At 38.0% G+C, this 17,840-nt stretch overlaps 1 protein-coding gene across 3 annotated transcripts in view; it reads right to left on the bottom strand.

Moving 5' to 3' along the window:
• Nucleotides 1–14,371, bottom strand: part of LOC114646568 (uncharacterized) — a 116,245-nt gene extending 101,874 nt beyond the window's left edge. Inside the window, exons 1-2 of one of the 3 annotated variants that reach the window (XM_051922725.1) lie at nt 13,951–14,371; nt 3,704–3,790 (exon numbers count right to left, since the gene is read on the bottom strand). The gene's annotated coding sequence lies outside the window, so the exon portion shown is untranslated. The remainder of the gene's footprint in view (nt 1–3,703; nt 3,791–13,950) is intronic. The other 2 variants (XM_051922726.1, XM_028794822.2) reach the window with 2 other exon arrangements.
• Between the last annotated feature and the right edge of the window lie 3,469 nt (nt 14,372–17,840).

The following is a 17,840-nucleotide window of genomic DNA, read 5'->3' as shown; positions in this document are numbered from 1 at the left end:
TATGTTTAACTTCTATTTTTCGCTTTTTTTTTTTTTTTTTTTTTTTAATAGTCAAAGGAGATTCTTCTGATTTTCTTCAGATTATGTACCACCACTCTGTTTCACTGCAATTTATTTTCTGGAAAATCCCCTCATGAACAAAAGCAGAGTGTGCTGTTCTGTGAAAAAACATTTTGCCTCTAGATGATGGATATACATAGATTTCTATGTAACTGACAAATTTTGGAGTATGATGGTGGTATTTCAAAAGCTGCATAATTGAATGCCATCCTCTTCACCCACAAGTCAGGAGTCCTGCCCTTTAATAGTTCATTCAGTGCTCACCATTTGCTTCACATGATGCCAACATTGTGGAGCATGTTCTGAGGGATGTGTACAACTAGAGATTAGAAATTTTAAAAATTTGTGGCACTGCATTATCACTATCAGGCAAGTATGTGTTGTATTTGTGCATGTCCATGATGCTTCAACAAACAAAAGATCATTTCAGTGCTGCAGTTCCACAAATAAAACAAATACTGAATTTATGGTTTAAAAACAAATGAATAAGAAGAGATGGTGGGCCTTCATTTCAAAAGATTGATTCTGTTTTAGGCCTCTGCTATTGTACACAAGTAAAATTTCTGGAATTTAGTTTATTTAACACTACTTTAGCCAAAAAATTTGGAGCATATGACTTTATACCGGACAAGCGGATTATGCAACACAATCAGCTTCATATATTTTTAATTTCATGTTCTGATATTGTTTGCAATTGGTCAGGACAGGTCCCCATTTATAATTATTGTGTCAGGATTTTTGTTGTCTCATTCTCCAAAAAACATGGGATTAAATTTTTTTTTGTCAGTATAAAACACCACAGGATAAGTAAGAGATTTAAAAAAAGTCCTTTTAATTTCGAAGACTATTATTTTAAGACCAGCATCATCTATAAAAGTGATTTTTTTCACCTTTGCTATGCTGCCATCTATTGCTGGTTTAACTGTGCTACACTTAAATAAAAGCCTGTGCTATTGTTAACATTATGAGTGCTAAGAGGCATTTTTGACCTGTTGATTTGAACTTTATTATCATTCACACAGTTAAAGAAACTATTCTCTACAATAAGCTTAAAAATTTAATGAAAATAGTCCCCAAGCGGAAATAATAGTGACCTAGGTCCTGAAAATTACCAAATGGAAATCCCAACTTTATGAACATGTCTCACCGTTCTGAGAAGTTTATTACAATTGGATACAATAAACAAAACATCTAAAAACTTACAACATATGGATGACCATCTTGAAATTAAAATGTATAATTCTGTCAAGCAAGCAAAAATATAACTGAGAATCCTACCATGTTTTCCAGTAACTGCAAAAATATGAATGACTGCTATTCAGCAATTGAAGCACTCTTACTATGGAGCAGCTTGCCATGCTTAGGACAATAATTTACCTTTTGAAATGCCACCACCCTGCTCCTGAATTTGTCAATTACGCTGAAATCTATGTATAAGCATCATCTAGAACCCAACAGAACAGTACTAAAAAAGATATTTCAGTTTAGAGAAAGATAATGCTAAACAAGCAATCCTTATTTAACAGGACTTCAATGGCTACAAAAGTTATAGGTTGGTGAATGCATTTTAATTATGTGTCAACATTATACCTGGTATTCAAATCTTGCCTTTATCTGAATTGCTTATTTAATCTGAAAACTGGATCTCCAATCCCTGTCTGTAGAATCCAAAATAAAGCGAATGTATACTAAATGTTCTGTGTAAATGTAGCACTGTCACATATACAGCATAGAGTGAAATTCTTACTTGGATCTCCAGAACATTGTTCATACTGTAGCTCTAAAAATGTGTCATGAGTAAAAAATATTCATTCTCAATTGGATCTCCTATTTCTTTTGACATCTATTTTTCCAAAAACACCTAATAAAGACAGACAGGTGATATGGATGTCCCCAGTTTCTCCACATATCCAAAACATATTTTAGGTCAAAAGAATAAAACTAGTCCGGAATGTATTCATACATGGTGAATACATGAACATTTTATCCAGTGCGTGTGTTTTGCACTTCACATTAATGAGGTAGCTTCCAGCTCTCCATTACAAACACTGAAAAAAAAACTGCGTATAGAAAATAGATTGAATACACAGATTTCTTTGTGTTGTATGCTGCTTATAGAAGGAAAACAATCTTACTGGCAAAATGCAAAAAAATGAGGGTTTTCTGGTATAGTGCTGTGCACTGAGCACAGCCTCATTACAGCTGTGCACTTCTGTAAATGCTCTGACAGAAATTGTAAATGGTGCACGATTTACATTCATGAACACAAGATTAGGTTAGATACTCTGTAAAACAGCAGTTTTAATTTAAAATGTACCTTGGGTTGCACTCTTATCTGTAGAAAGTCATAATGACCATTTGCTTGTATACCTTTCTGTTATCTTTAGTCACAGCTAATTACAGGCTAAAGTACTTAGGCAGGCAAAACACTCTCCTGACTCAAGATTTCTTTATCTGCAAACACTCATTCACTCCCTTTTAAGACAGCATCTTGTATATGCCCTGCTGGCCTTTATGTTTTTTTTTTACTTAAATGTAAAACAGAAAACTAGAATGCTCTGTACTTTGGAAATCAAAGCCATATTGAGTAATCAATAGGACTGCAAATAAGTTGCATGTTTCTTCATTCATGTATTATGTTTCAGCCAAGCTAAAAGTACCCAGTATCTCATCAGGATATCATAGCAGTTAGTTTTATAAGGTCCAGGCCCCTGAAACGTAGGTCAGATGCTCCCTGTGCCAAGACTGCTTGTATGGGTTGGTATTTTATTATTTTGTCTAAGCATGTTGTTGCAAGAGCCCTACTGGTGCAATAGTAAGCACTGCACTTTCTCCCCTTGTGGCCACCATAGAAATTACCCTTGTGCAAGCCCTTTTCAAAAGAAAAGCTTGATACGATAACTGCCACTGGAACATCTGATAATTCTCAGTTAATCTGGTACATTTCAGTCAGACGTCTTTCTAATAATTAACAGGTAAGCAACTGTTAAGGCTTAATACTGGCTAAATAAAATTCAAATTCCTTCAATAAACCCAAATTCTTTTGTTGCCTGTTAAAAATTACTTTCATATATTGTTGTCTGTGATACTTTATACCCCCTTTCATTTGTTTGTCCTTGAACAGGGTGTTAGCAAGGCCTTTTGATTCCATGTCTCTTATTAGATGCATTCAATGCAGGACTTCATCCAAAATATGCAGCTTACTAAACTTTGATGTACAGTATATCACACCTTCCACAGCACAGGTGAACAAAACCCAAAGAGAACATTTTTTGTAAGTGATAACCAAGTATGTGAAAACAATTCTCTTAGTCCAGCATTTTAGCCAGGGGCCCTTATCTGAACACCTGATATTTTTCCAACATGGTCTATTATTTGTGTGAAATGCGCTGTATCAAACACAGGTGAAATACTTGCTACCACCATTTTTATTTAATCTAACTTTCTTTTTTTAATGATTGTTGGCCAGATGTTGCTCAAGTCTCATTAATCCCATTTTTTGTACCATACATAGTTCAGTGAGAAATTAATTAACCTCTTAACCTTAATATAGTAAAGGCATATATCCAAATGAATTACGAAGGAGTCATAAGAACAGGAGGATTTTTTCCTATTCTGGAGCTGTAATATAAAGACAAGTTACCTTATTTGTTAATTCAGCTCATGTTTCAGTGCCTTAGGAAGCCCAGTCATCTCCAGACATGTTTTTCAAGACATCTGCTTTTCTTTCCTACACAATAAAAAAACTGCTGATGGCAACAAAACATACAGCGGGCATTTACTCTTCTGGTAAATTGTTAAACTCAGGACCCAGTCATGAAATTATGCAGACAAAACAATGGAAAAAATCTATTTTATAACTTTCTCAATTCTTAATTGCAAAAAGAATTCACAATCTAGGTGACACAATGAGAATCCTAAGTAGCTTTCTCTGACTAGACACATGGAAGAAAAGATTTGTCTTAATCTAGATTACTAACTTTTCACACTAAGCACTTTATGGAAATTGCGAATTTATTTTTCCAATTGTGCTTCTGGTCTAAATGATTGTATTCAAAATATAATTAAATAGAAAATAATATTTTCAAAGAAAACTAAGCCTTCCATTAAATGGGAGTCAGGCCAGGCAGGCAGGCGGGCTCTACTAGCTGTTACAACTTGTCCTGATGGAATTATAGGTGTTGATTCATAAGGCTTCATACAGAATGAATTCCATTAAAGCCTGGAAAGGAAACTCACTCACTTTAATGTTTATTTATATTCTGGAAATGGTGGGATGAGAAGTACAGACACACTATATATGAACTAGATTGTCAAATTCTGTATAGTTATCTTAGATAGCGCCATATATAAAATATATGGCCTTCATAAATCTATGACAAGCAGATAACTTAGTGAAAAAATAACTTAACATTAGCCATCTGGTTTAGTTTCAGAAACTAACATTTTGAACAATTCAAGCAACATAACCTGCCTGTGTATCAATGGTAACTAGTGGAACACACAAACCTATGGCCCTCAAATAAAAAAAGATTGAAAGGGGTGAAGTCCACCAATATAATAAAGCTCAATATGAATTTTGAACACACAGGCACCATGTCCTGAAGGAGTAGCAATAGAGGCTTTCATGGATGGCAAAGATGAGTTGATAATACTGCATGTATTTGTCCAGTCCTCAAAAGGGAATGAAAAACATGCTTAGACTCATTGCAACGTGAAAGTCCAAAAATAAATATTTTACTGAAAAAATTAAAAGATCATGGAAAACCCAAAGACTAAGCAATGGAAGAATATGATAAAGCATTTAACGGAAATCATGAAAAATTGTGTTATAATGCCATTGGTCTTGTGAAAAAACATAGTGGAAGAACATTTTACCTTATGGAGGCTATATAAGGTCTGCCTGTGGTTGTAGTCTGGATTTTTTTAAAACTGTGCTCTATATGCAAATGGGGGGTGGTGCTTGGAACTAATAAAGTATCTACAGTAGGGGAGTAATACAGGACATCACCAATAGCAGTATTCAAAAAAGACAACTTAAGTTGATCCATTCAAAGAAAAAAAAAACTTGGCATTAAAGCCCGAAAATTAGTATTGACTTAATATACAGTAGCTATGTGTACCAAAACAAAATTTTAATGTTAGTAATTACTTTTACCAACTGTAAGTGCCTTCCTTCTGTCACATTCCAAAAAACATGTCCATGAGCTACAGAAAGCAAAAATCGTGGTTAATTCTATTTCAGTGAGGCTTTTTAAAAAATATGTTTTTAATTGTGTCTCGGTTTTTCTGACTTCAAAAATCAGTGAAAGCTACTGAAAATAAAGGGGTAAACGTGGCTTTTGTAAATTGGCTAAATACAACCCACAATGAGACAAAAAGACGTACTTGTCCACTACATTTTACAGGTAGCATTAGCGAATGCGTGGGTCAGGAGATACAGAAACCCAGGTCACTCACTCAGGGTACAGTGACCTCGTACGTAAGTGGAAGGTGTTAAGTTTTTTAGGATATACACATGTCGGACTCATGTAAGTAATAGAGAGAAGCATCCAGCCTATGTAACCTAGGTCACCGTCACCATGTGTCGATGAGTTTCTTGTCCTTTCAGGTATATGATGTGAATGCACGTCAGAGCTGGTGATGCACACACCTCTCATAAAAGCCAGCACTCCCGGTCACTCTGCTGAGAATATTATAATGTTGTACTGATGCCAAGGTTGTTTTTGCATCAGAGCTGCGGCATGATCATTTTGATCATTTCCTGTCAGGGCAGCTTGGTGTGCAAATCTTTTGTCGCAGCCCACACTTTAAATTCACAGGTCGTATTCATGTCAGACTAATGGTGTCATCAGTAGGCCATACATGTGGTGTCAGCTGTGTGTCAAGGCTCATAGCACTTGCCTTTCCTGGCAGCTCTGTTCTGTTTATTACTGTCTGGGTATACATGCTGCAGCATCTGCTGTGGCTGTGAGAAGACAACAAATTTCAGAGTTGCTGTGAGCTGGATACCCAAATCATGGGTCATGTTGTATGTGTCATGGCATAAGCTGTCAATTGATACCATGAATGTGTGACACACAGAAATCCCTTACAATTTTATTTATCTCTCTCCATTATAAAAAAAATCTTAGAATGCTGGGAAGGAGACGCTACGCGATTTTCTCAGAGACACTTTAATGTCCCACAACAAAGGTAGTGAGACAAAAGGACAGCTCCTGCACAGGCTTTTATATGATCGACGCACAGCGCGACAAGCAGAACACGCAGCTCGGCAGCAGCAAGCCAGCAGCTGAACCGACCACATCTCCTTAGCATGCGTTCAGCCCCCACCCCCCCTTCACAACGGCTGGCGCATATCATGCCCCTGGGGGGGATAGGGGCCTGAGGGGGTGGGTGAGCGAAGTGAGCAGAGGGCAAAGTCCCCTAGTAGATCAATAACTGCAAATCATCATTTTACTCTATTTGTACAGTAAATTGACATGTTGCATACTATGAAATACTGTACATTACTGTTTTGTGTAGTCTTGATATTTTTTGTATACTTAGCATTGCTTCCTCCAAGTTAGAGAGTCCTGGCTTCAAATCTTAGACCAGGCACCAACTGTGAGGTCTTCTATTACTTTTACTATGCATGATTTGTTGTAGAAGACACAATGGTGCCAGTTTCATGCTACTGCAGAACACCTGGAATCCATGGTTCAAATCATAGCCTGAGAATTATCTTTATGAAGTTTGTATATTCTCCCCAGAATGTTTAATGGCTTCCCATGGAACTGGATAAGCAGATTAGAAAATCAGAGTATGACACTGGAGTTTTTTGATGTAACATGCATCCTCTTATTAACTCAGTATTTATACAGTTTGTATAATGCATTTGACTATTAGTGTTGTAGACACAATATAAACTTTACTTCACCTAGTCAATTAGACATTAAGTAATACAGCTAAATCTGTTGGCAGAGTGCAGTCTGTTAACAAGCACATACATACATAAATTCATATTCAAGTTTGTCTAACTCAATACCAATAGCCTGAAGTGTTGTGAAATGGTTAATGTCCCAGATTTTAAAGGAATACCAGTTGGTTCCACCACTGACTCCATGCATCATCTTGAACAAGCCACTTAAACTGTATGTTCCAATTACTGAAAAAAAATAAAATGTAATTAAGTGTAATGAGTATTGACCTTGATCTTGGAAGTCCCTTTGGATAAGGCATGAGGCAAAAAATACATCATTATAAAAACATGATTTCCTTTAACTCAGTAGCCACTGTTCAGCCTCTTTACCATTAACTATTCTTTATTTTCTGACCAGTGTGGTACTGAGGTGTCACCCATTGCACAGCTGCACTTGGGTCCCAATTTGGGTGGTTTGTCATGTGGTGGGTGCAGCAACACGCTGTATCAGTGCATGCTCCCAACCTCTCCCTCTCTGACATTATGAACATTATTATGTATATCCATGAGCTGGGAATAGCAGGCATAGGAAATGGATTGATTACAATTATTATCACAATCAGCAGAGGGTGGAATGGTGGACAATGATAGTGCTGCAACATTACAGTTCTTGGTCTTTTAATTTATTTTCAAACCTGGGTGAACTCTATATGAGAGTCATGTTTTTATCCTCCATCTGTGTGTACTTCCACTAGGAAATTGTGTGGCATGATTTTATTCTGCAATAGGTATCAAATAGCTTTAAATGGTACTATGGTCCATGCAGGTGGCACAGTGGTAGCGCTGCTGATTTGCAGTAAGGAGATTGTGGGTTCACTTCCCAGGTCCTCCCTGCGTGGAGAGCGCTTTGAGCAGTGAGAAAAGCGCTATATAAATGCAAAGAATTATTATTATTACTAGACAGAATAATGTTAATATGAAATTTGTTGGAATTTTTTGTTAACAAAAAAGTTGCAGCATACTGCAAATCCATGCAGTTAATGTGGGTGCACAAATATTGACCCAGGGTGTGAAGTGTGCTCTGAACTGGAATCCTTCTTGTACCCATGGGTTCTGGCTTCTGGCAACCAAAAAATGTGGAGTGGTGTTTCATGTTTTGATAACTGGTGGGTTGACAGAATGGATGCTGCATGTATGTCGATACCTAGATAATTCTTTGTACCTGTGAAATCCCACACTTTTGTCAAGTCTCACCATGTTGTACCTTCAGCGGGATCTCATTCATGAAATAAATGTGACCTCCAAAGCTAATAAAACAGGCCAGTTCTCGCGTATACCAACTCTCTACGTAAAATCGTAACTCTTTTGTCAAGACAATTTCCCTCAACCTGGAGACAATAAAATTTACCGAGCACTTATCCTTTAATCGCTGCAATAGATCGATAGATAGAACTTTATTTGTCCCTAGAGTGAAATTTGGCAATTAATTTCAAAAGCCATCACTTTCATGTGCTCCAAAATGCTGGAGGGTAAGACTCTTACTTTTATTTGCAGTAGATCTTGACATACCTAAAAAGCCATCTTTGCTGTACTTCAGTTGACTAATAATCAATCCAATGACTCATATCAGTCTTGGTACTAGAAGATGCCTGATCTAGATTTTTTCAGTTGTGGTGTTTACCCAGAAAGCCATGAGATATGCAGATATAATAGACATGTTTCTAAATCAGCCTTATGTGTGCCCTGCAAAAGACAATCATTCCTTTCAGGGCTGGTTCAAGCCTTATACACAGTTCTGCATAGACTCTGGCCTTGAACTATCCTATAATGGATGAGGCATGTTTAAAAATCAATTAGCAAAAACTACTGCATTAATTGATAACATGTTTTTATTGGAGCCCTTAAATGCTTTGTCGTCTAGGGAAAAGTAAAATGGGATCATTGTTATCTTCAAGAAATACTGCAATAGTGTCATGTACGCTGGACACGAGATTGTAGCCGGTTTTAGTGTTGTATCATTTTTTAAAAATGGGAGGGAGGGAATATTCGTTTCACTTCACCTAGATGATTAGGAAAGACGCAGAAAGAACAAACCTAAAAAGCACCGTCAGCATACCGACCATTAAAAAAAAATACGTGAACTGTCTAAAAAAGTCATACTTACTGAAGAAAAGTAATAAGGCAAAGGCGACAGAACGTAGAATCCAAAAATCTCCGCGAAACAAACAGCAGCCTTACAAACAGCCAGCTCGTACACTATGAGGGGCCAAACAGGCCAAAAATCATATATTTTTGTACGTAAAGTATTGGTTTACGCATGAACATTATTGGTTTATGGATGATTACTATCGGTTTGCGTGCATACTTAATTGGTTTGCGTGCGAACAATACTGGTTTCATTCATATGAACCATATTGGTTCGTGTCCGTATATTATCGGTTTGTGCGTGAACTATATCCGTTTGTATATGCATAGCACTGGTTTGCATATGAACTATATTGAATTGAACTTTATTACTGGTTCACGTGCGTTTGCTATCGGTTTGTGAGGGAATTGCATTGGTTTGCGTGCGTATGCAATCGGTTTGCGTATCAACTATATTGGTTTGTGTTCGTATACTACTGGTTTGTGAAAGTAACATGCTGGATTTATGTGTGTACTATATCGGTTTTGCGTATGAAACATACTGGTTTGCGAACGCACACTATCGGAATGTTGTGTATGAACTATATCGGTTCTGCGTGCTAACTATATTGGTTGTTCACGTGATCTTCAGTGGAAATGGGCGGGGCAAGAAACAGGAACTCAGGGGCCGGTAGTGTCATGGAGCGTGTAGAGAAGCTGACTGGAGACGGATCTGGGCTTACTTTAAACAGCGGCGTATTTTTTTCCACACGATAGGTTTGGGAAAGGACTTGGTGGTAATTATTACTATTTAATAGAATCAGCCATTGAGTGTGTAATGAACACAAAGCTGAAGTACGTATTTGGTCCTCTTTTTATTCGCTTCCAGCTACATGCTCGCTTGCAACCCGCGACTGTACTTTTTCACACAGCTTTTGCAAACTAGTTACTTATTCTAAAGGCAAAATATTCTACATTTACGACTGACGCCTTTATCCAGTATAACATTTAGTTACTACTGGTTACATTTCTGATGCCCAGCGATCCCGCACCGTGCCGCCTAGACAGGTGAAGTGACATGCTCATGGTCACACAGTGTCACTATCAGGACTTGAACCGACAAATGTAGGGTTTAGAGGACAAAGCCCTTACCACAATGCCCCACTGCTTGCACATCTGCAACGTGCATATTATTTGACATGATATGATCGTGTCCATTCTTTGAAAAGCTAGATGTTCCACATTTAGGACCAGTATATGTGAGTTACATCATATTGGGCCACCTTACCTTTCACAGTTTTGTGACAAGGCATATGCTTTTTTTAAGATGCAGCCGATTTTTGCCCTGCCAGATACGAGTACCTGCGTATTTCCACTCCAATATCATAAATAGGATTTACTGTGCTATCATGGGCACTGTAAAGTGTTAAATCACGTTCAGCCACTTTAATTTTCACAGTTTTGTGACAAGACAGATTCCTTTGTTAAATTAAAGTTGTGTTTAACATTTTTGACCTGTGCAGAACCAAAATGTGGAATATTTATTTTTTCAAATAATTGATCAGTTTGTAATGATTCTGATTAATGTACATGCTGTAGAATATTTTGCCATGCTGTTAGAATAAGAAGCTGGTGTGCAAAAGCTGTATGAATAAGTAGCTGACTGCAAGCATATACTGGATGTAGCTAGGATTGAATAAAAAGCCAGCAGAATGTGCACCTCACGTCAGCCCCGTGAATATTTCAGAAATACGGGAAAATACTGTTAAAAATAATAACCACCAAGCCCTTTCAGAAACAAACAGTGACATGCAAAAGTATTCATTCACTTTAAAAGTCATCCTAATTTTCTGTATGACAAAAGATTTTTCCACGTTTATTTATTCATTCTTTTTAATGTGAACTCTTGTGCTGTAACAATACATTTCTAAATAAACCATTTTCTGTAGATATTTAACTGAAGAAGAAAAACTCCAAAGTTGATGTTTGCATTAAGTATTCAAGCCCAACACATTCATACTTTGTCAAGAACCCTTTTGCTGCCGTAACAGCCTTCGTTCTTTTGTAAGTAGGCCCCAGTTCTGCACACTGCTCAGGAGTGATTCTGCCCCTTTCTTCTTGGCAGGATTTCTAGAGACCCTCTATGTCGGTGAGATGGCACCTCTGAACAGCAGTTTTCAAACAGTGCCACAGATTCTCAACAGGGTTAAGCTTAGGGCTTTGACTTGGCCACTTCAAAACATTCACCTTTCTGTTTTTGAGCTATTAAAGTGTCACATTGTCCTAATGCTTAAGGTCATTATCATGTTGAAAGATGAAGCTTCTCCTGAGCTTTCATACCAGACTGGAACAAGTTCTCTTGCAAAATTGTGCAGTATATGTGTCCATCCATTGTCCCTTCAACTCTGACAAGATTCTCAGACCCAGCACATGAAAAACATCCCCATAGCATCCCCATGAGACTGCCACCACCATATTCCACTGTAGGAATGTTGTTTCTTGAGGCCTGGGCAATGTTAGTGTTACACTTCACATACCTCTTGCGTCTGTCCAAAAACTTCTATTTTGGTCTCATATGACCATAAAACCTTCTCCCACATTTTAACTGGGTCTTTTTAATGCTTTGTGGCAAACGCCATACATTGTTTTATGTGGACCTTCTTAAGGAATGGCTTCTTTCATGCTACCCTCCCATAGAAGCCTGTTTTATGGAGAACTCTTGAAATTGTGGACCCCTGCACCTTTACTCCAGCTAAAGATCGTCGCAGACATCTGAAAGTGACAGTTGGATTTCTAGTCGCCTCTCTCACCAGTTGATGTCTCACTCTGATGTTGAGTTTTGAGGGACAGCCTGTTCTAGTCAGAGTCTGTGTACTTTGATGAACCTTCCACTTTCTGGTGATGAATGCAACAGCGCGCAATGGGACATTCAAACTCTTTTGATATTTTTATAGTCATTCCCAGTCTTGTGCATTTCAATAACTTTGTTTCTCACATCAGTAGAATGCTCCTTTGTTTTCATTTTTGCAGTGACTGTCCACCAAAGATTACGGCCCTTACAAAGGGGGCTGTTTATATCCAGAGAGACAGAAAGGACTCACAAGTAGCACCTCATCATGTTTAATTACGACTGTTAAACGACTGTCACCTTTGTAATTATTTGTCATTGGTGTAATGATGGAGCTTCCAAAGCACAGAGGTTTAAATACCTATGCAAACATTAACTTTGGAGTTTTTCTTCTTCAGTTAAACGTCTACAGAAAATGGTTTATTTTGTCTTTGGAAATGTTTTGTCACAGTATAAGAAAAATACTGAATGAATAAATGTGTATACATCTTTTGTCTTGCAGAAAATTATGACTTTCAAGGGGATTGAATACTTTTGTATGCCACTTAATGTTTGTGAAAGGGCTTGGTGATGATTAACGGTTAACATTTGAAATGATCACGGGACTTAAGTTAGGTACACATTCAGGTGGCTTTTTATTCACTCCTAGCTATACATATGCTTGTAGTCAGCTACTTATTCACAAACCAGCTTCTTCTTCAATGTTAAGTGCATGGTAAAATATTATACAGCGTGTACATTAATCTGCAAACTGATACATTATTTGAAAGAATAAATATCCCAGATTTAGCTCTTGAACGGGTTGAAAATGTTACACTCAACTTTAACAAAGGAATCTGTCCTGGACAAGATTATATTATGTCAAATAATATACACATTGCAGATGTGCAAGCATTGGGGCATTGTGGTAAGGGCTTTGCCCTCTAAATCCTACATTTCTCGGTTAAAGTCCTGATAGTGACACTGTGTGACCATGAGCATGTCACTTCACCTGAATAGGCGGCACGGTGCGGGATCGCTGGGCATAAGAAATGTAACCAGTAGTAACTAAATGTTATACTGGATAAAGGCGTCAGTAGTAAATGTAGAATATTTTGCCTGTAGAATAAGTAACTAGCTTGCAAAAGCTGTGTGAAAAAGTACAGTCGCGGGTTGCAAGCGAGCATGTAGCTGGAAGCGAATAAAAAGACGACCAAATACGTACTTAACTTCAGCTTTGTGTTCATTACACACTCAATGGCAGATTCTATTAAATAGTAATAATTACCACCAAGTCCTTTCCCAAACCTATTGTGTGGAAAAAAAATACTGCACTGTTTAAAGTAAACCCAGATCTGTCTCCTGTCAGCTTCTCTACATGCTCCATGACACTACCGGCCCCTGAGTTCCTGTTTCTTGCCCCGCCCATTTTCACTGAAGATCACGTGAACAACCAATATAGTTCGTACGCAGAACCGATATAGTTCATACACAGAGTTGCAATAGTGTTCGTTCACAAACCAGTATGTTTCGTACGAGAAACCGACATGGAACACACATACAACCAATAGAGTTCAAGCGCAAAACCGATATGTTACCCACATGAAACCAGTATAAGACGTGCATGAAACCAATATAGTGCATACACAAAATCATCGTTAGACCGGCACAGAACGCAAGCCAATATAGTTCATACGCAAACCGATAACATACAACCGAAAACCAATGCAGTTCACTCACAAACCAATAACAAACGTACTGGAACCACTAATATACACACGCGAATCAATATAGTTCATATGCAAACCAGTGCTATGCATATACAAACGGATATAGTTCACGCACAAACCGATAATATACGGACACGAACCAATATAGTTCATATGAATGAAACCAGTATTATACGCACGCAAACCAATTAAGTATGCACGCAAACCGATAGTAAATATTCATAAACCAATAGTGTTGATACGTAAACCAATAGATTACACACAGAAATATATGATTTATGGCCTGTTTGGCCCCTCATACTACTCACCTGGATTTGCGTCCAGTCTCCGAATAAAAAGTTCCTCAACACCCAGAAATACCGACAGATACCGCCGCCGCTTCTGCTGTTCAGGAGAACTCAGCCCACTTTAAATAAATGGACTCGTTACACGCAGACAACCCTCAAGTAAAAGCGACTAGAAACTTGCTTCCAAATATGAAGGGGTGGGGGGGAAGAGATGCGTCTCTACCTGTATGCTTGAACGTCAGCCAGCAAAGACAAAGACGCAGCGGCAAGCGGCGCACAAGGTAAGTATTAAGGAGGGGAAGAACAACACTCGGTCATCACGTGTGTATGACCTGCTTCACGTTTGCTTGTCGAGCATCTCCTACTGAAAGTTTCTTACGGGAATTGTGGCGGTAGAAGATGGCGATCCCTCCCAATAGAACTCGGACAACCAAAAGCAACTCGGTATGTTACATGTATTTCTGTCGGCCCTGTCAAGTCGTGCTAAATGATGCTAATCGGACAGTTGGTGGATGGATATTGCTAAAAAAAACTCGGGTTATGTACTATACGCTTGCCGAGAATATTCATATAAATGAATTAGTAATATTATCATTCTGATGGATACTGACATATTTTGAGCGTTTGAGCTGAAAACTACACCTGTGTGCTGTATGAACCCGCTTAGTTCAGTTTTTGACTGTTTAGGGCCAACAGGGATAAAGTGACTGTTGAGCACGCTGGCTCAATTTAGAGTCGCCTATCAGTCTAAACTGGATGTGGGAGGTAAGCCCGACTACCATAGTGCCTTTAAAAACTCGAATGTTAAAAATCTGATTTAACCCTAATGCAAATAACTCAGTTTTAACCCTAATGTTAAAACTGTTTACTAACTCAAATATGAAAATGTAACATTTTTTGGACAATGTAATTTTATAGCCCCTTTCCCTTACCCAAATATCTTAAATTTGGGAATTATAGCCCTTATTGGGAGGTCCTTAGGTTACATTTATATGAGTTTTATGTACTGTATATACAGTAGTTGCCTTAGGAATCTAAATTTTTGATCAATACCCCAATTTGGAAGACCCTTATGTTAAATTAATATAAGAGCATTTTAAGGTTATTTTTACTTTTTAATAGTGTCCATTTATATAGCACCTTTTTCTGTTCTATTTACCTTTTTAATACTTGTAGGTTTCTTAAGCTCGGATTACATTTTAAAAATTATAGGGAGCTATTCAAAAAATAGGGTTCATTTTGCTTTACTTGTTGGGAGTAAGAATATTAATTAATGATGCCAGTCCCACTTGACTCCTGCAGGTCAAATTTTTCCTAACCACCTACAGTGGTCTTTAAACTCAGTTCTGGGGCACCCCTTTGGCAGCAGGTTTTTCTTCCAGCCAGTTTCATAATCACTAAGTTATTCATAATTTTAACTGAGCTCATTGTGTAGCTGTATGGCCTACATATATTTCAAGTGAATTCATAAGTATTGGTATTCATTGCCATAACTTTAAATGCTTACACATCCTTACCCACTGTATTTTCTACCCTTTTCTGTAGAGTTTCCTCAGTCTACTTTATCAAACACTGTTGATTAGGAATGAGCAGTGCAAACAACTGAATGTCAAAGGAGATCAGTTGCTTCACTGCCTTTGTTACTTTTCTGCCCATTAAAACATGTTTCTTACAAATTAGCAGACACCAGTGAATGTGGTACTGAAATAGCTACCCTCCTTTATCATTCAAAATTGACAGCATCTGAATAAAATTAAGGGAAGCAAACTCTAGAAAAAGATACATTAAAAAGAAAATGGCAAAACTTGATGGGGAAAAAAAAAATCAGAATTTCTTAGATTAGAGAATAAAAAAGGATAGATCACTGAACAATGTAATCCGTTAAAAGTAAGAATGATGCACTGATTGAATAAAAGCTCACCGTCACAGGGGTCCCCAAGGACTCAACTTGGGAACCACTGACCTAGACAAACAGTGACCAGTGTGCATATTTACCAAGCCTTTTAAACCATGAAAATAGTTCTAACTGATTCAAAAATCTAAAAGTGATGGAAATTTGGTCCTAACTCTCAGGAGTAGTTTACTGAATTAGGAAAACTGAGAAAATGCTTTTACTCCAACGGCTAACTGCACTAGAGTTCCGCACTGGAGCATGTGGAATGTGCCTAAATGTGGGCAGGGTTAAACATTTAACTCTGCTTGTAATTCATAAATGTCACACATTGGGTTCCTGCCGAGCTCATTTCTAAGAAAGATGTGACCTGCACACAAATGATGAAAACTGCATGTTTACGTAACTTGGATCATTATTTGAGCAAGATAACCATCCCACAACCCTAATTTTTAACCATAGTGTAACCAAACATATAGTCCTTATAGTCTATATAGTCTATAACAGGGGTCCCCAACCCCCGGTCCGCGGCCCACTACCGGTCCACAGCTGTCTGACAGCTGGGGCCGCGAGAGAACTGCCGGCAACGGAGACTCACTCAGACTTTTCAGAACGCTTGGCGGGCGGGGCTTTGCAGCGGCGCAGAGAGAGGAGAGAGACCGAGGTGAGAGACTATTACAACAATGTATTTTTATGGTCCTGACAGTTTCCCCATATGACACGAGTCTATAGAAATCGCGTTACTATGAAGTACATTCAGCAGATACTTTCATTAGAACGAAGTGACTTTGAAATGCTTGAATGAATCATCCACAGAACAATTAGATCTGTTTTTCACAGCTCAGCTGTGCACGTTTGCACAAAGATCCCCAAACAGAAACATTGTAAAAAAAATCTCTTTCTTCGAACTTTCCTCGTAGTTTTTTTTTTTTTTTGCTGCTTTTGTTTTCTGTGGTTTTCTGTGATATCTTTTGCTTATTGCTCGTCAACATTTGAAAAACATCCATTGGAATTTAACTCATTGTCACCCTCCTATAGAAACGGCAGATGCGAGAAAAAGATAGCAGTGTTAATGTTTGTGATGTGCAATCTGTTGGAATGGCAAATGCAAAGCATATGTCTTTGTTATATGCAAAAAAAGAATAAAAATCTCGGGTTGCAAACGTATGCGAACTGCTTAATAACTTATTGTGTGGACAGCGCTTTGAGTACTGAGAAAAGCGCCATATAAATGTAATGAATTATTATTATTATTATTAATAATAATAATAGAAATGTAATGTAAATTGTGTACAAATCTGCAAACCCCCCCATTCCCCCCCCACAGGTCCGTGGAAAAATTTGCATCTAATAAAGTGGTCCTTGCTGTCAAAAAGGTTGGAGACCACTGGTCTATAGGACGCTGCAACTGTCCTAACTCAGTAGGAGCTGCCAGAAGATGGCAAAGGCTGAGTTTTATGGAAACGCTGGACAACAATGAACATGTAAAAAGATATCGATTTTACAGGGATGGAAAAATATTTGCAACAAATCTTGTACGTTACATAATCGATCCACCTTCATGAAGAAACGATTCAAAAACCGAGGTCATTGTTTTTAGTCCCTACCGCAAACAGACCCTACCCCTTGGCCTCGACTTTCTTCCCATTCCAGTAACTTCGTCTGTTTCCAATCTTGGAATCAAAATGGATATGGTCCTGAAAATGGATGCTCAAGTCAACAGCACAGTAAAATCCTGCTTTTTCCATCTCAGGCGAATTGCCAAACTCAAACCAATTCTGCCTTACCACCTCCTGGAATCAGTAATCCATGCATTCATTACGTCCCGGCTCGACTATTCTAATTCCTGCCTATATGGTATTAGTAAAGCCACTCTTTCGAGACTCCAATTGGTTCAAAATGCGGCTGCAAGGCTTTTAACTGGAAGCAGCAGAAGCCAACACATTACACCGATTTTAAAAACCCTACACTGGCTGCCGGTTAGCTTCAGAATTGATTTTAAGATACTCCTCTTAACCTA

This window comes from Erpetoichthys calabaricus, chromosome 2 (genome assembly GCF_900747795.2).
Source record: "Erpetoichthys calabaricus chromosome 2, fErpCal1.3, whole genome shotgun sequence".
Classification (NCBI taxonomy): Eukaryota; Metazoa; Chordata; class Cladistia; order Polypteriformes; family Polypteridae; genus Erpetoichthys; species Erpetoichthys calabaricus.
The sequence above is the reverse complement of the archived record's forward strand: the minus strand, read 5'-3'. Positions and strand labels throughout refer to the sequence as shown.